The sequence below is a fragment of the Mus caroli genome, unplaced genomic scaffold (assembly GCF_978045245.1).
Source record: "Mus caroli unplaced genomic scaffold, Mus_caroli_1 scaffold_18, whole genome shotgun sequence".
Classification (NCBI taxonomy): Eukaryota; Metazoa; Chordata; class Mammalia; order Rodentia; family Muridae; genus Mus; species Mus caroli.
This window is the reverse complement of record NW_028227273.1, coordinates 56,996,020-57,011,988: the sequence shown is the minus strand read 5'-3', so window position 1 is coordinate 57,011,988 and position 15,969 is coordinate 56,996,020.

The following is a 15,969-nucleotide window of genomic DNA, read 5'->3' as shown; positions in this document are numbered from 1 at the left end:
TCACCAGCTACTCACGTCAGGCGGTTCCTCACTACTCTAAGTCTCCAGTTCTGCCTCTCTTCATTTTGTACACATTGTTCTGCTTCTTTTTCTCTTCCATCTCTCCACTATGTACTTCATTATCTTAGTCACACGTGGTGCCTATGGGTATCTGTGGTCATCTCAGGAGTGCTATGCCCTGCCTCTGTGCAGCACTGAGCAGGGGTTATCTCAGGCTTGGTCTGGCACACCGGACATAGGATTGGTGGTCAGGGGGTCATCTTTGGCAAGGGGCGGGAGAAACAAACTTGTAATCTGGATCTCCTGAATTGGGCAGATACAGCTTCATATTGAGCCAAACCTTATGCTGGCTGCCCCTATAAAACACATGGAAGAAGGAATGGCTTCTGCCTCCCCTCTGCACACTGGCTGTAATCCATTACTTCATTAGCATTAGCTAGTGTCTACCTCAGTATTCTGGTGTATACAGAAGACCCACTAAGTCATCCAGTCTCATGAACTGAATGAACATCTACTGGATTCTTATACCTTCCTTAACTACACAGTGATTGTTGGACTAGTTGGACCACAGCCTGTAAGCCATTCTAATAAATCGCCTTTATGCACACACACATGCACACACTCATACATACATATGCAAAAATACACATACATACACATATACACACATAACATAGACAAACATACATTTATTCCATAAGTTCTGTTTCTATAGAGAACCTTAACTAATATAGCTTACTTTGCAGACTCAGTGTCTGGAAGCCCTGACCTCATGGCTTTTGTTCAGGACAGAGGGTTCTAAGAGATGCTCTCTGTTTGTAATATCAGAGCCTGGATCTGAGATGTATCAGGAAAATCTGCACAAGGCCATAGAGGGAACTTGCCCAAATAATATAGCCAAAGGCTTTTTTATGTGCGTGCACACACACACACACACACACACACACACACACACACCTAGTTGGCAATCTTCAATTAGCAAGAAAAGTTAGCAAATAATAGAGCTACAAAGGCCAAAATGTAACATTAGTATAGTCAGGCATTTTCCCAGACCTATGGACTATGACATATTTGGTTTTTGCTCTCATTTTGGCATTTGTTGGGATCTCCATGCTGGGCTCTTAGGACAGAATGCTGTCTCTAACATAGCATCACTTGTGCAAACGGCTTAGCCTTGATGAGGGTGACCTTGTCTTAGTGTACAATATCCACACAACTTACTGATTTGTACACATGAATAGAACAGCAAGCCAGACATCTTTGTGTATGGTGGTTTAAAATATCGGAGGTTTCTAACCACCTTTAACCAGTTAGTTCCGAATAAAGCACACAAAACTGTTTTATTCATACTAAGCCCTAACAACACTAGAGCTGGGAATTATCAACATTCTATGCTATTTTGTCTACTTCCCTATCAATAACCTCGATATATGACTTTCCATGTTCCATCCTAGTTGATCCTACTCCAGCTGCCTGGCCCTCAGGGACATGCTCTCATGATCTACTAACCTCAAGATGTCTTCTCCCTTCTTCTCTCTCTCTCTTTTTTTCCTTATCTTCTCTCCACAGACCAAAGCTCAGCAACTGAAACAATGCCTACCCCTCCTCTGCACTACAACAAGCTTTGGTATGTTTATTTAACCAATAGTTTTAAAATGAGGAACAAAGTGACAAAACATCCTGTGGTGTATGTGAGGATTCCTTTGTCCCATGGATCTATCAGGGCAGCAACCTATCTTGGGGGCCAGTATTTAGCATTACAATCCATAGCAAACAACCAAACTTCAACAGTGGTACCCTAATCCCAGCACTTGGGAGGCAGAAGTAGGGGCATGAGGATCCCTGGGATTGTGACCCCAGCCTTGACTGCAGAGCATCTAAGGTTGCCTAGTGAGGCACTGATAAAATTAACAAATTAATAAAATAAATTAGAGCAGCTTTTACATGTCAACCATACTTCAATAAAAATTATTTAAAGGCTGGATTTTATTCTAAAGGAGTCCTAGAAGTTCTTGGTTATAAGAAGAGACCCAGGTTCAAAGTAAATTCTTACTTTATAAGGTGATGCAGACTTATCCAGAAAAACCATGCCATGGAGCCTGAGCTCCAGGAACACTCTCAATATCCAGTGCATTGGTGTCCCTTGGATAATTAGGTCACATTAATCAGGACACAGGAGATACAGAGTAACTGTGCTTTATTGAATATTCCAGCATTGTTTATAGGCAAACAGAATAAAGATTGCCCACAGCTTCCAATTCTCAACATCTCTGTTTCTTAAGCAATAGTTTATCTGGGTTCAATGTGACCCAAACCTCCTTGCAGACTGAGAAATCGGTCAGCAGTCCAAAGCTATTATAGGTTTCCTAGATTAACTAAAACAAAGTGTCTCATGAGAAAATGATCATGGAGGCCGCTTCCTCAGGCATGCAGCTCACTTGGCAGATATTAGGATTCTCTGCTAAGAAAGAATGCTTTTCAGTGTCCCAGTGTGCTGGGATTTACAGACATCCTTAAGTCACCTCACAGCTAGTAGGCTGGAGCAGTCACCTCATGCTATTTCTCTCCAGCACACCATGCTCATTATCTGTTGGCCAACCTTACAGGACTCTTAACCAATGAGCTTTTTCACTAGTCCAGGCTTCCTCTTCATTTTATTGAAAAGAATACTTCTGATTAATAACCTGAAAAATTGTTGTGAAACAACTTTTTAAAATATTGAATGGCTATGAAAACAACTTTTATTACAATGCTATTTCTCAATTTTTTCTAATTCACTTTGATGATAGGTTTAGAGAGAATATCATATATCTCTAATGGTGTAGCACTTGTCAATAATAAATCTTTTGACCTTCGGCTTAGGCAGGAAGTAGGAAGTGGAACGTCTGGGAGGAGAGAAATTCTAGGGTAGAGTCAGACAGGAAATTTGCCTGGAGAAGGTGTGAGGAGACGGATGCTTGATACCTGAGTACAGGTAACCAGCCATGTGGCAGAATATAGATTAAAATAAATAGGTTACTCTAAGTTTTGATCTAGTCCGAGAAGAGCCTAGCTATATGGCCAAGGTATGTGTAAATTTATTTTGATTCTGAGTTTTATTTCTGAGAGCCTAGGGGTTGGGAGGAAGAACTGGGACCTAACTTCCACAAATAAGGGTTATGGGGCCTTCCAAGTGAAAGGCTGGAACAAACAAATTGATAAGCCTAAAATTAAAGTTAAACTTATTCCTAGATGAGTATCAGTGTTTCTGTGTAAATGACACAGTGCCCTTTGTCAACAATAGTTGCACTCTTTGTGTGAGACCCATCTTTTTGTATAACCATAGTTACCACCCCTCATCAAGAAGCAATCTGACGCCGGGCAGTGGTGGCACATGCCTTTAATCCCAGCACTTGGGAGGCAGAGGGAGGCAGATTTCTGAGTTCGAGGCCAGCTTGGTCTACAGAGTGAGTTCCAGGACAACCAGGGCTACACAGAGAAACCCTGTCCCTAAAACAAACAAACAAACAGAAGCAATCTGACACCAACACAGAGAATCAGGACTGCACACAATGCAGAGGAGATCAACAGATCTTGGTGAGGCCAATCCCCACTGATATATCAACATTACAGATCCTGCATCTATGCCTCTGGACAGAAGGAATGGAAAGATTACAAAAGCCAGAACAGCAGGAGGTCTGGTGGGAAACAGTCTCTCCTAGAAATAACTGCATAAACAAGGCAGGATCAAGAGCAACAAAACATGATAAAGTGAAAGAGGGAACTTCTGTGGGGCCCAACCCCTAGACGAAGAATTGCAGGCAACTGATGGTTGCTGAGCTAGAATTAGCCTCTCCACCAACGAGCCTCTTATTGGATGGCCAGTGGAGAGCGGTCAGCCCTGAAACCATAGACACACAAACAACAAACCAGACTCAGCATATTGCATTTATATACTTGTGTGTGTAAACACAGGCCCACATACATTGTTACCTACACAGACATAGGTAACAAGGATGATGAAAGAAAAAGAAGCTATTAAGGGGAAGAACTTGGGAGGACTTGGAAGGAGAGTAACTGAGAAGGTATAGAGTGAGGCAAATGGGGATGATGCAATTCTACTTCAATCAAAATATATCTAAGAAATAAACTGGGATAGGTGGCCTGTTTTAAAAACAAAATATGTTCTAGTGATGTGAAGGTGAGACCTGTAAAGTCACTGTGTAAGGGTTATAAAGGTGTCAGGTGGGGCTGGAGAGCTGACTCAGCTGAAGAGAACTGGCTGATCCTCCAGAGAACTGTGATCTAATTCCCAGCACCTACATTGTGACACACAGCCTAGTGGGAATCTCTGGACAAAGCACACCAACACCAGAGCGCAAGAGAGGCATGGGCACCAGTGGGTGGAAAAACCAGGAAAGCTCCTGTAAGGCCTATTTTTGGTTTGCATTCTCATTTTGTACACAAGGTGGGGCTAACAAGCAATTTTACAATTTGAGAGCCAGCAGGTTGTTAAGGGCAATGAGGCATTGTTTCAGCTACTTCTCCAGGTCATTCTGTTCCAGGTGGCAAGTAAGGTTAATCTTAGAACTGAGTATCACTCAGTCTTTACATAAACTATTAAATAATCCAATGTATCAGTCAGTATCTTAGTTTACCTCAAGTGTCTATGACTCCAGTTCCAGGATGTCTGTCGCCACCTTCTGGTCTCCAGTGGCACTTGCATGCATGTGGTACCCTGGCAAACATGAAGGCAAAATATCCATACATGCAAAGTAAAAGCAATAATTTGAAAGGTGTCAGGCACTTACTGAGGGTTTATCAGGCTTATACCTTACAGAAGGCTTATACCAGGCTTATACCACACAGAAGACAGGTATTTAACTCATCTTATGAGTTATAGAATGAGAGAAAAAGTTGTGGTAAAGATGTCATATAGGTTTAAAACAGAAGCAGCAGGGGAGAAGATGGCTGGGATGTAGTTCAGTTAGTATAGGGCTTTGTCCAAAACATAGAAAGTCCTGGATTTCATCCCCGGATAGTATAAACCAAATGTGGTATCAGGCTCCATTGACCTCATTTAACCAAAACAAAACCACTGGAGCTGGGGAGATCCTCAGTGAACAAGAGCACTTGCTGCTCTTTGAGGTTTGTCCTGACAACCAGAGAAATTCCCAAAGAATGCTACATCATCCTAGACTCTATTGTACAGGTCTGCAACTAATCTTGAATAATGTCTGAATGAAAAATGTACTCTGGAAGATTAATAGTGAATTTAGAGCTAATTTATCCTGACACTAGAAATTGGACGTCAAAAAAATAGTTGCTTTTAGAAAAATTGGTGATGTTTCTTGTTTGTACAACAAAATATTTGACAAGAACAACCTAAGATAGACGCCTTAGGGCTGGAGAGATGGCTCAGGAGTTAAGAGTACTGATTGCTCTTCCAGAGTTCCTGAGTTCAATTCCCAGCAACCACATGGTGGCTCACAACCATCTATAATGGGATCTGATGCTCTCTTCTGGTGCATCTGAACAGAGCAATGGTGTACTCATATGCATAAAATAAATAAATAAAAGGCTTATTTGGGCTCACAGTTTGAAGAAATAGTCTGTCAAGGGAGGAGAGACGAGATGATTTGGTGTAGGGTAAATTTTTCTCAACCTGACTTTTAATAATGTTTCTTAAATGCTTTAACATCCTTTCTAGCCCACCACCCACCAGAGGTAGTGGGAAAGAAAGGTTACTAGAATTCAGGCAAAGTGGACTTGTTTAGAAATTGTTCTTTGTAGCCAGGCAGTGGTGGCGCATTCATGTAATCCCAGCACTCGGGAGACAGAGGCAGGTGAATTTCTGAGTTCGAGGCCAGCCTGGTCTACAGAGTGAGTTCCAGGACAGCCAGGGCTACACAGAGAAACCCTGTCTCAAAAAACAAAAACAAAGACAAAAAAAAAAAAAAAAAAAAGAAAGAAAGAAAGAAAGAAAGAAAGAAAGAAAGAAAGAAAGAAGTTGCTCTTTGGAACAAATCTCATCTGCATTGTCAGATAAGCACTTCAGTACAGCATCTCTGTGGTAACAGCATATGAGGCTGCTGGCTCTGGTCTCAGCCAATCAGGAGACTGAGAACCAGGAATGCAGAGCTCACCTGGCTTCCCCCCACCCCAGTAGTCTAGGACTACAGTCTAGGATTATAGCGTCATCTTCCTTTAGTTAAACCTCTCTGCAAATGCCTTTGAAGGCATGCCCAAAAGTTTGTCTTTTAGATGACACTAAATCCACTCACCTTGACTATGAAGATTAACAGATAGTCTATGAGAAATAAGAAGACCTATGATCTTATTTTTATTTTTTATCTATCTATCTATCTATCTATCTATCTATCTATCTATCTATCTATCTATCTATCTATTCATCTATCTATCTATTTATTTTGCCTTGCTAAGAAGAGGATAAAAAGGACCTCAAAGGAGGACTTCTACTACGGTAGAGTCCAACCAAAACCTGTTCACAGCAGGCCACTCCTGGGTGGAACCCCTGGAGGGCATCTGAGGAAGCTGCTGTTTGTTGGAGTTGCTGTGTACTGCAGACACTGGGTGCTGCAGCTGCTTCTGGTGCTAAGGGAGCAGAAACTGGAGGCTCATTTTGCAGTCACCTGGCAAGGAGCCTACAGGACACAGAGAGCCCATGCTTTCCTTTCATGGTGCTCTACTGCCATCTACTGGACAAGCTTCAGTGTCAGCTGGCAAAGAACAGATCACTAAGGGGTCAGGACCATTTTTGTAGCTGAGATGCAGTATAAATAATTTCTCACACTATGGGAGCAATACCTGGACCTTTTATCAAACAAAAAAAGCTTGAAGATCACAACTCTATAAAGAAATATGATGGTATTGCTACACTCCAATGCTCATGAAGTACTTTGGCTCTTTTGCTTTGTAATCAGTATATTAAAGAGACATTCACACATTTTAAAGATTGTTTAAATTCTGACATCTAGACTTAACAGTGACATGAACATATGGTAACTTTAAATGTACAATTAAGACCATGCATCGTGGTGATGGAGAGATGGCTCAGTTTTTAAGAGCACTGACTGCTCTTCCAGAAGTCCAGAGTTCAATTCCCAGCAACCACATGGTGGTTCACAACCATCTGTAATGGGATCTGACGCCTTCTTCTGGTGTGTCTGAAGACAGCTACAGTATACTCATATACATAAAAAAATAAATAATTTTAAAAACTTTTTTTAAAAAAAGACCATCACAATCTGCTAGTACACATGTTAAATTATGATTATTTTGGAGCCGAAATCAAATGATTTAAAATAAGCTAGCAGCATGCATTAGGAACACCTTATACATGAAAATTACTTTTCCCTTTCTGGGAGTTGATAAACAAAGATTTTATAATGTTACAGTGAATTAGAAGAACCCACCTCTCTTTAGACATAGGGTAGGTGTTGAACGGGTAAGGCACTGCTAAACTCTGAAATCACTACTAATATTAATGAGTTCTATATGTATATATTGTGAGTACTCTTTTGCACATTATTTTTCCTGGAATAATCAAGACAGTGGGAGTGAAAAAAATCTGACTACCTAATCATCAGGAATTGGACTCTCCTTTGCTGGTGGAGGCACCTGGAGTAAAGCCACTATTCTAGTTGATGTGATAAAAGCTTAACAACAACAAAAAAAAGGAAGTTAGGCACATAACTTCCTGTACATAAGGAAGAATTTTGGAAGGAAGAAGGAGGTAGGAAGAATGTAAGAGACAGGAGGTTTACTGTGAGATTGTGTCTCTTAGGAATATCAGATGCTGTACCCATAAAGTTCCAACGTGGCTGCCCAAACGTGAGCTGAGAAGAGAACACCAATATTCACGCCATAATGAATGGAAAAAAGTCCAGGAGGCCTCAGTCCTCCCAAAAAAAAAAAAAAAAAAAAAAAAAAAACCTGCAGTCACCTAAGGAAATCTGGGAGTGGGAGGAACAGTTTTCCACAGAGAAGAGCTTTATCCAATACCACAGGGGTCAGCCTTGAAAACATATATACTCGTAAGGTTATACAGACTAAGCTTGTGCATCTGTGTACGTGTGTGTGTGTGTGCATGCGCGCGTGTGTGTGTGTGTGTGTGTGGTGCATGGTGCATGTGCAGGCACACAATAACAGTTAATAAAAAATAGATAGCCACTTGGGAAAGAATAGGAGAGGTGTATGGGGTAGAGAAAAGAGTAAGAAGTCTAATTAATTATATTATAATCTCAAAAGTAAAAAACTAAAAATTTTTAAAGAGCAACTTGGAGTAGAGAGGATTATTTCTGCTTACAATTCTAGGTCCCCATCCATCATTGCCAGGAAGTCAAGGAAGGAACAAACATCAAAGGGCTAGTAAATCACTAAGAGCGAATCCAGTCAGGGAAAGAAATAGGCTAACTACACATCTTCCTCTCTCTCTCCCTCAGCTCCGTGAAATTCAATCCTCCAGTCTCATCCCCAGCTCCACAGCCGACCATGTACTGTAACTCCCCTTCTGCTCTGCCACTTTCTCCAGATCTTCTACTTCCACGCAGATCTTCTACTCCAAACTTCTTTCTCTCCCACTCATGGCTTATCCTAGTCTCCAGTGCCAAACAGGCATTCCCTAAGAATCTGCAAGCTGCTTTGTCCAGGGAAGGAGGTAGGGTAGCTTCAGATTTCCACCTCTCCATCACTCCTCCAAGTACTATCCACCATTCTTATCTCCAACTCTGTAGAAGACCTTCCTGTGGCCTCTCCTCACTCTCTGCACCCACGCCAGGGGACTAAGTAGATCCCCATGGAAAACCCTACTTTTCACCCACTGTGGCCCCTCTCCAGCTCACACACTCTTGGTCCTTTCTCATTCCTAAGTATCAGCTCCAGTACCTAGAAATACATTTTACCTAGAACCCCTAGTGGCTATATATATGGGGATCCCAGAAGAATGTCCTACGAGCCACTGCAGTCTCCTATGTAACAGAAATATTAACAGAAACCAAGAAACAAAATACTCACACAACAAAAACCAGATTAAAATGTAATCTTTCTAAACCCAGATGGCTGGATGTCAGCATAAAAAGGCAATCAATAATAGCCATGGTTATCTGAATCCAACAGAGCCCAGTGACTCTAGCACAGCAGGCACTGAGTGTTGCAACACAGCTGGAACACACACACACACAAAAAAAAAAAAAAACTCACACACACTCACACATGTCAAGCTGGGTAGTAGTGGCTCACACCTTTTGTTTCAGTACTAGGGAGGCAGAGGCAGGTTCCAAAAGAAGAAAGGAAGGAAGGAAGGAAGGAAGGAAGGAAGGAAGGAAGGAAGGAAGGAAGGAAGGAAAGAAAGAAAGAAAAGAAAAAGAAGAAAAAGAAAAAGAAAAAGAAAACAAGTCAAAATCACAGAAAATACTTCCAACAAAATCATAGAAGAAAAATTTCCTAGCCTAAAGAAGGTGATGCCTATAAAGGTGCAAAAGGCATCCTGAACACCAAATAGACTGGGCTAGAAAAGAAAGTCCCTTTGTCACATAACGATCAAAACACTAAACATCACAGAGCAAAGAAAAATATTAAAAGGAGGATGGGTGAAAAGACCAAGTTACATACAGAGGCAGACCTATTAGAATAACACCTGACATCCCAATGGAGACCCTAAAAGCCGAAAGGGTCTGGACAGATGTTCTAAAGACTTGAAGACACCACAAATGCTAGTCTAGTCAATCACAGTACGTGAAAAAAGAAAATCATTCCATGATGAAACCAAAGTTAAGCAATATCAAGCTACAATATCCACCTCTAAAGAAATGTAACTGAAGGAAAACTTTAACCAAAAACAAAACAAAACAAAACAAAAAAAGATTAACCACACCAAAGAAATAAATAACACACACACTAAAAAAAACCACATACAATAAATAAATAATCTCAAATCCATAGAGGGGAAACACACACACCCTCCACACACAACAAAACAACAACAACAACAATCACAAGCGCCAACAACAAAATAACAGGAATCAAAAAATACTGCAGATTCCCTGGAACTGGAGTTATGGGTGGCTGGGAACTAACTACCTTAGTGGTGCTAAAATCAAACCTAAGTCTCCTGCAAGAGCAACTAGCATTCTCAACTGCTGAGCCATCTCTCCAGCCTGGGAATACAGTTCTTACCAGTTCATATACACTGCTGTTGACCAAAACTTACTTACACAGATAGCTGCTTTTCTATAAGTGGCCTGAGGGTATTTAGTGAGCATTTCTGAGTTCATCCTGGCTTGGATGTGAAACAATATCACATGTAGGCTCAAGTGTTTGAAGACTAGGTAGCCAGGGGTCAGCCTTGTTTTAAATAATTTCTAGGAAATAGAGATCTACCAGTAGAAATGAATCATCTTGGCATAGGACTTAAGGTTTCATTGTCAGGCCCATTTCCAGTCTGCTTTCTGCTACCCGACTACCAACAAATTGTGACTAGCTGCCTTATGCACCTGGTGCCATGTCTTCCTCAGCCTTGATAGACCACATCCCCTAAAACTAAAATCCAAATAAACTCTTCCTCCTTTAACTTCTTTTTCTTGAGGTACTTGTTCTCAGCATCAGGAAATGTCACCAATACAGGATATCCAGAGGTAAATAAATATCTTACAACAGTAAGTCAAAGAAAAGACACCATGAGATTTAGATTCTTGTGTAGTCCCGGGGGAAATACTCTGGTATCACACAGAAAAGACATATAGTCATTATTCTGGGTATTTATTTCTAAATTTGAGGGGGTCTTTTGTTTGTGTTTGTTTTATATTTTTCTTGATTCTATTAATTTTGTTTGGATTTAAATTCTGACAACTTGGAGGCTAGAGAGAAGGTTCAGTAGTTAAGAGAGCTTGCTGCTCTTCCAGAGGACTTAAGTTCGATACCCAACTGTAGTACAAGCAATATAAGCTTATCCCTGACTAGCTTACAAATAAATGAGACTCAGACTATGGTTATTTTATTTGGCTTTGATTATTACTGGGTGGTAATAACTAATCTATTCTTAGCTAGCCTGGCTACCTCCCCAACTGTGTACCCCAAATACTTGCTGTTTGTCCTGGCCATGTGCTCACTGTCCATCTCTCCTCGTGGTGGCTTCCTCTATCTTCCTCTTCTTCCTCCTTCTCCCCACCACCCCCACCCCTGTTTCTTCTCCTCCAACCAGGTCACTCCAAACCCACCTACCTCTAATCCCTCCAGTAACTGGCTGAAGCCAAATTTATTTAAGCAACAGTTTAAATAAAGGAACAAGGTTGTACAACAAAAGCTTGTAATCATGAGAAGTCATTTTGTAGGCCTAGACCTTTGGGCATAGAATTTAGCATTATAATACATAGCAATAGACCAAATATCAACACCCAACACCCACACCAAGTAGTTCACAACTACCTGTAACTCCAGTTCCAGGAGGCTCTGACATCCTCTTCTGACCTCCATGAGCACGCGCGTGCACACACACACACACACACACACACACACACATACATTAAAGAGAGAGAAACATAAATAGATTTATTTTATTTTATTTTGGGCAGGGGACATTGTTGGAGACAAACTCATTAGTTCTGGCTAATAGTGCTATATAGTTCTGGCTGTCCTGGAAATCACTATGTAGACTAGGCTGGCCTTGAACTCACATAATTCATCTGCTTCTGCCTTTGTCTTTCAAGTGCTGCTATTAAAAACCTGTGCCACTATTCCAAGTTAATTAGTTTTTAAAAGAATCCAGCAATAGTAACATGTGCCTTTAACCCCACACTCAGAAGGTAGGGGCTGGAAGATCTCTGTGACTTTGAGGACAGTCTAGTCTACAGAGAGAGTTCCAAGATAGCCAGGGCTACACAAAAAAGTTTACTATCAGAAAAAAAAAAACCAAACAACAACAGCAGCAACAACAATAATAATAAATTTTAAAAGAAAAAATTCTGACATTGTACCTGTAAAAACCTCTTCAATAAGGTCAGAGAATTCAAATATAAAGTTGGTATTAAATTCTGTTATGAGATTATTGAGTGATTATATGAATAATTGTGTGTGTCTTAATCATGTATTTTGTCACATAAGCTAAATCCTTATTAGAAAAGCACATGGAAAGATTTGTAGATGATGTAAAATATGCTTAGCATTCTTTTTTAGATATTCAGTTTTTCTTAGAGTATCAGAATGGAGAAGCAAACAGCAAAATCTATTGGCAAATGGAGCAGTGGTTCAAGCCAAGTGGTTCAAAATATTTATTTCTATGTAGGTTTAAGTTTTTCTACAGTAAATTTAAAATATTTTTCTTTAATTCACAATAATTCTTAAAATATTATGATTATGTTTTTTATTTAACATTCTGGGACAACTGTACCATTACTTAGTAATTTTTAGGCTAAATTGTCTTTGTATATTACATAATCCATTTTCACTGACTTTTGAACTAAAAGGACATTTCATATAAAAATTATCACATTTGGAATACAAAGTATTTAAAAGGACAAACCAAGTCACATAAGAGATTGGCTCAGCCTACACATCTTTCTGTTCCAAACCCAGCAGTTAATGACACTTGAATGCAAAATGTCCTTTTTCCTTATAAAGGGGACAGTTAAACCTGTTATTTTAAAGCCTGCTGCTCATTCTTTGCATGAAAGCTGCCAGTTCATAGTAGCTGAAAAATTGTTCATTTAAACTTCTGCTAAAAAATGGAAATACACATTTAAAACTCAAGTCAGTTCATGAAGCTTTTAGAGATACTTGTTCATACACATGTATCTTTCACAGTTTCAGGCAGAGCCTCTGCATCTTTCTCACAGGAAGCTTATAGTTTTGAACTTGGTTGTTTGGAGGGCCTCTTCTAAGCACCCCAACATTTTTAGAAGAATTGTATTTTGTTTGTTTTTTAAGTTTTTATTAATAATTTTATTCGTTTACATTTCAAATGATATTTCCCTTCTCAGTTACTCCTCTACAAACCCCCCATTCCATCCCCACCCCCCCATCCCGCCTCTGTAAGGGTGCTCCTCCACTTACTCACCCACCCCTGCCTCACCGTTCTAGCAGATCCCTATCCTGAGGCATCAAGCCTTCACAGAATGAAGGTCCTCCCCTCCCATTGAAGTCAGATACATGTGTATCTGGAGCCATGGATCCCTCCATATAAACTCTCTGGTTGGTGGTTTAGTCCCTGGGAGCTCTGGGTGGTCCAATTAATTGATATTGTTCTTCCTATGGAGTTGCAATCCCTCTCAGCTCTTTCAGCCCTTCCCCTACCTCTTCCATTGGGGTCCCCAGGCTCAGTCCGATTGTTGGCTATATTTGCATCTGTATTGGTCAGGGGTTAGTAGAACTTCTCAAGCCATACTAGGCTCTGTCAGCAAGCACTTCTTGGCATCAACAATCGTTGGTGTCTTTGTTTCTAATGTTTAGATAGGGTTTCATGTATCCCAGGTTGTTTTCTAATTCACCAAAGATGACCTTGAACTTCTAGCATTCCTTCTTCTAGATAGTTGGGAGTACACCGCCATGCTCACATTCTACAGTCGATAGAGACTGAACTTAGGCTTGGTTTATGCTACAGAAACATTCTAACAAATGAACTACATCTTCAGCTCAAAACTTTGAGATTCTCAACAACTTATTTTAACTCAATAAGTTTAAACCATGTGTAGGGAACAAAATAAATATCATTTCCTCCCCAGTCACAGGGTTCATGACTGAGTCTACTAAAACAAAAGACACACTAATAAGAGAAAAACATTAAAAAAAAATGTAAAACCCACATTTTACACTACATGGGGACCTTGTATTATGAAAAATGAAGACCAAGATGCTAGATATGATGACACATGCCTGTAATCTCAGCATTCAGATACAGATGTTAGAAGACAACCTGGGCTACATATTGAATTCAAAGCTGTCTCAACAACAAAAACAAACAAAAACCAGAAGAGACCTACAAGGTTTTATTATTTTGCCTTTGTTTTGTATTGAGTCTGGGTCTCACCATAAAAGGAAGACTTGACTAAAATATCCTCCAAAGTGCTAGGGTAACAGGTACAATATCTGTGTGACCATACAGGCAGAATATAACTGGAAGAGAAGAGGGGTGGTATACGGTCTTACTGGGGAAGGAGTATATCAAGGTCTGTTTAGTTTCTCCTTGATATGACTTTGTGATATTCTTTCCCCTTCTAGTGTAGGACTGGGCAGTGATTATGTGAGGGTCTTTCAGAGAGACAACAACCTTGTTGCAATTCCCATGAGACCTCATTAAATGGAAGGAGGACAGAAAGTGCACATGGTTACAAAGAAATGAACAAGATGGTTTGGAGGCTGGAGAGATGGTTCAGTATTAAAGGCATTTGCTCTCCTGGAGATAACCTGGGTCCAGCTCCCAGCACCCATTTCATCTTCTTACAACAGCCTGTAATTCTAGTTCCAGAGGATCTGATGCCTTCATCTGGCATCCACTGGCACTGGGCATACACATGATGCACATGCATGCATACACACACATGAAACACTTTGGTTGGTTTGTCAACACAAGGTTTGCGATGGTTTGTATATGCTTGTCCCAGTGTGTGGCACTATTAGGAGGTGTATCCTTGTTGGAGTAGGTGTGTCACTATGGGCATGGGCTTTAAGATCCCCATCCTAGCTGCCAAGAAGTCAGTCTTCCACTAGCAGCCTTCAGATGAAGATGCAGAACTCTCAGCTCCTCCTGCATCATGCCTGCCTAGGTTCTGCCATGCTCCCACCTTGATGATAATGGACTGAACCTCTGAACCTGTAAGCCAACCCCAATTAAATGTCCTTTATAAGACTTGCCTTAGTCATGGTGTCTGTTCATGGCAGCAAAACCCTCACTAAAACAATGTTTCTCAGTGCAGGCTTAGCTATTGTGATATTCAATCTGTAGACCATGCTAGCCTCAGACTCGGAGATCTACCTGCCTCTGCCTCCAGAATGTTGAGGTTAAAGCTTATGCACTGTAAAAGTAACTTTTATTGACCTGGTGTAATTGTCATCTCAGATGGAGGCTTACTGATGATGGCTGTATCTGAACTCTGGCTGGCTGGTCAACTCAACTGTTCTGGTTCAAACTCCTCTCCAAGCTGACAGATTAGTCTGGCTTCTCTCTCATCCTCTGACTTTTTGCTCTGCTTGGCCTCAAACTAACTCAGGTGATCTGTTCCGATCTTCTGGTTTCTTCTCATTCTCTGACTCATTCTGTCTTCACCTGTGTCTAGCTTATTCTCTCTTCAACCTGTCTCTGTAAAACTCTCCTGGTAAAACTACCTTCTCTCTTTCTGCACTCTCTTATGCCGTCTCTCTTTCCTTTCTGTTCTCATGAGAGATGAGCATATCCTACTCTGTCAAATCTTTCTTTGATTCGTCACTTTGTCTGTCACTCAACTAGACACCACTTTCAAACATGGTGGCTTCCTTCGACTAACTTGACCTTCATTGTTTGAGAATAAAAGCATGTACCAAGGATGAGCCACACCACAACCAGAAACAGGTTTTTCCAGTGAACAACGCAGTCTCACAGGGTTAACGGTGTGATCAAACATCCTGCAACAGTGTGCCACCATGGCTGGCTTATTTGTTTATTTTATATATGAGTAGTTCACCCGAATGCATGTATGGGCCTGACCTGACTGTATGCCTGGTGCCCAAAGAGATCAGAGAGAGTCTAGAATCCCCTGGAACTGAAATTAAAGGCAGTTGTGAATTGTCTTATGGTTGCTGGGTATGGAATCCAGGTTTTCTACAAGAATAATTGCCCTTAACTTCTGAGCCATCTCTCCACACCCACATCTAAAAAAAAAAAAAAAAAAACCAAAAAAACAAACAACAACAACAAAAAAACACTATCAGTGTATGAGACATGCATAAATAAATCAAAATAGATTAATGTATGGTGGTTACCCATTTAGACAGTGAATGAAA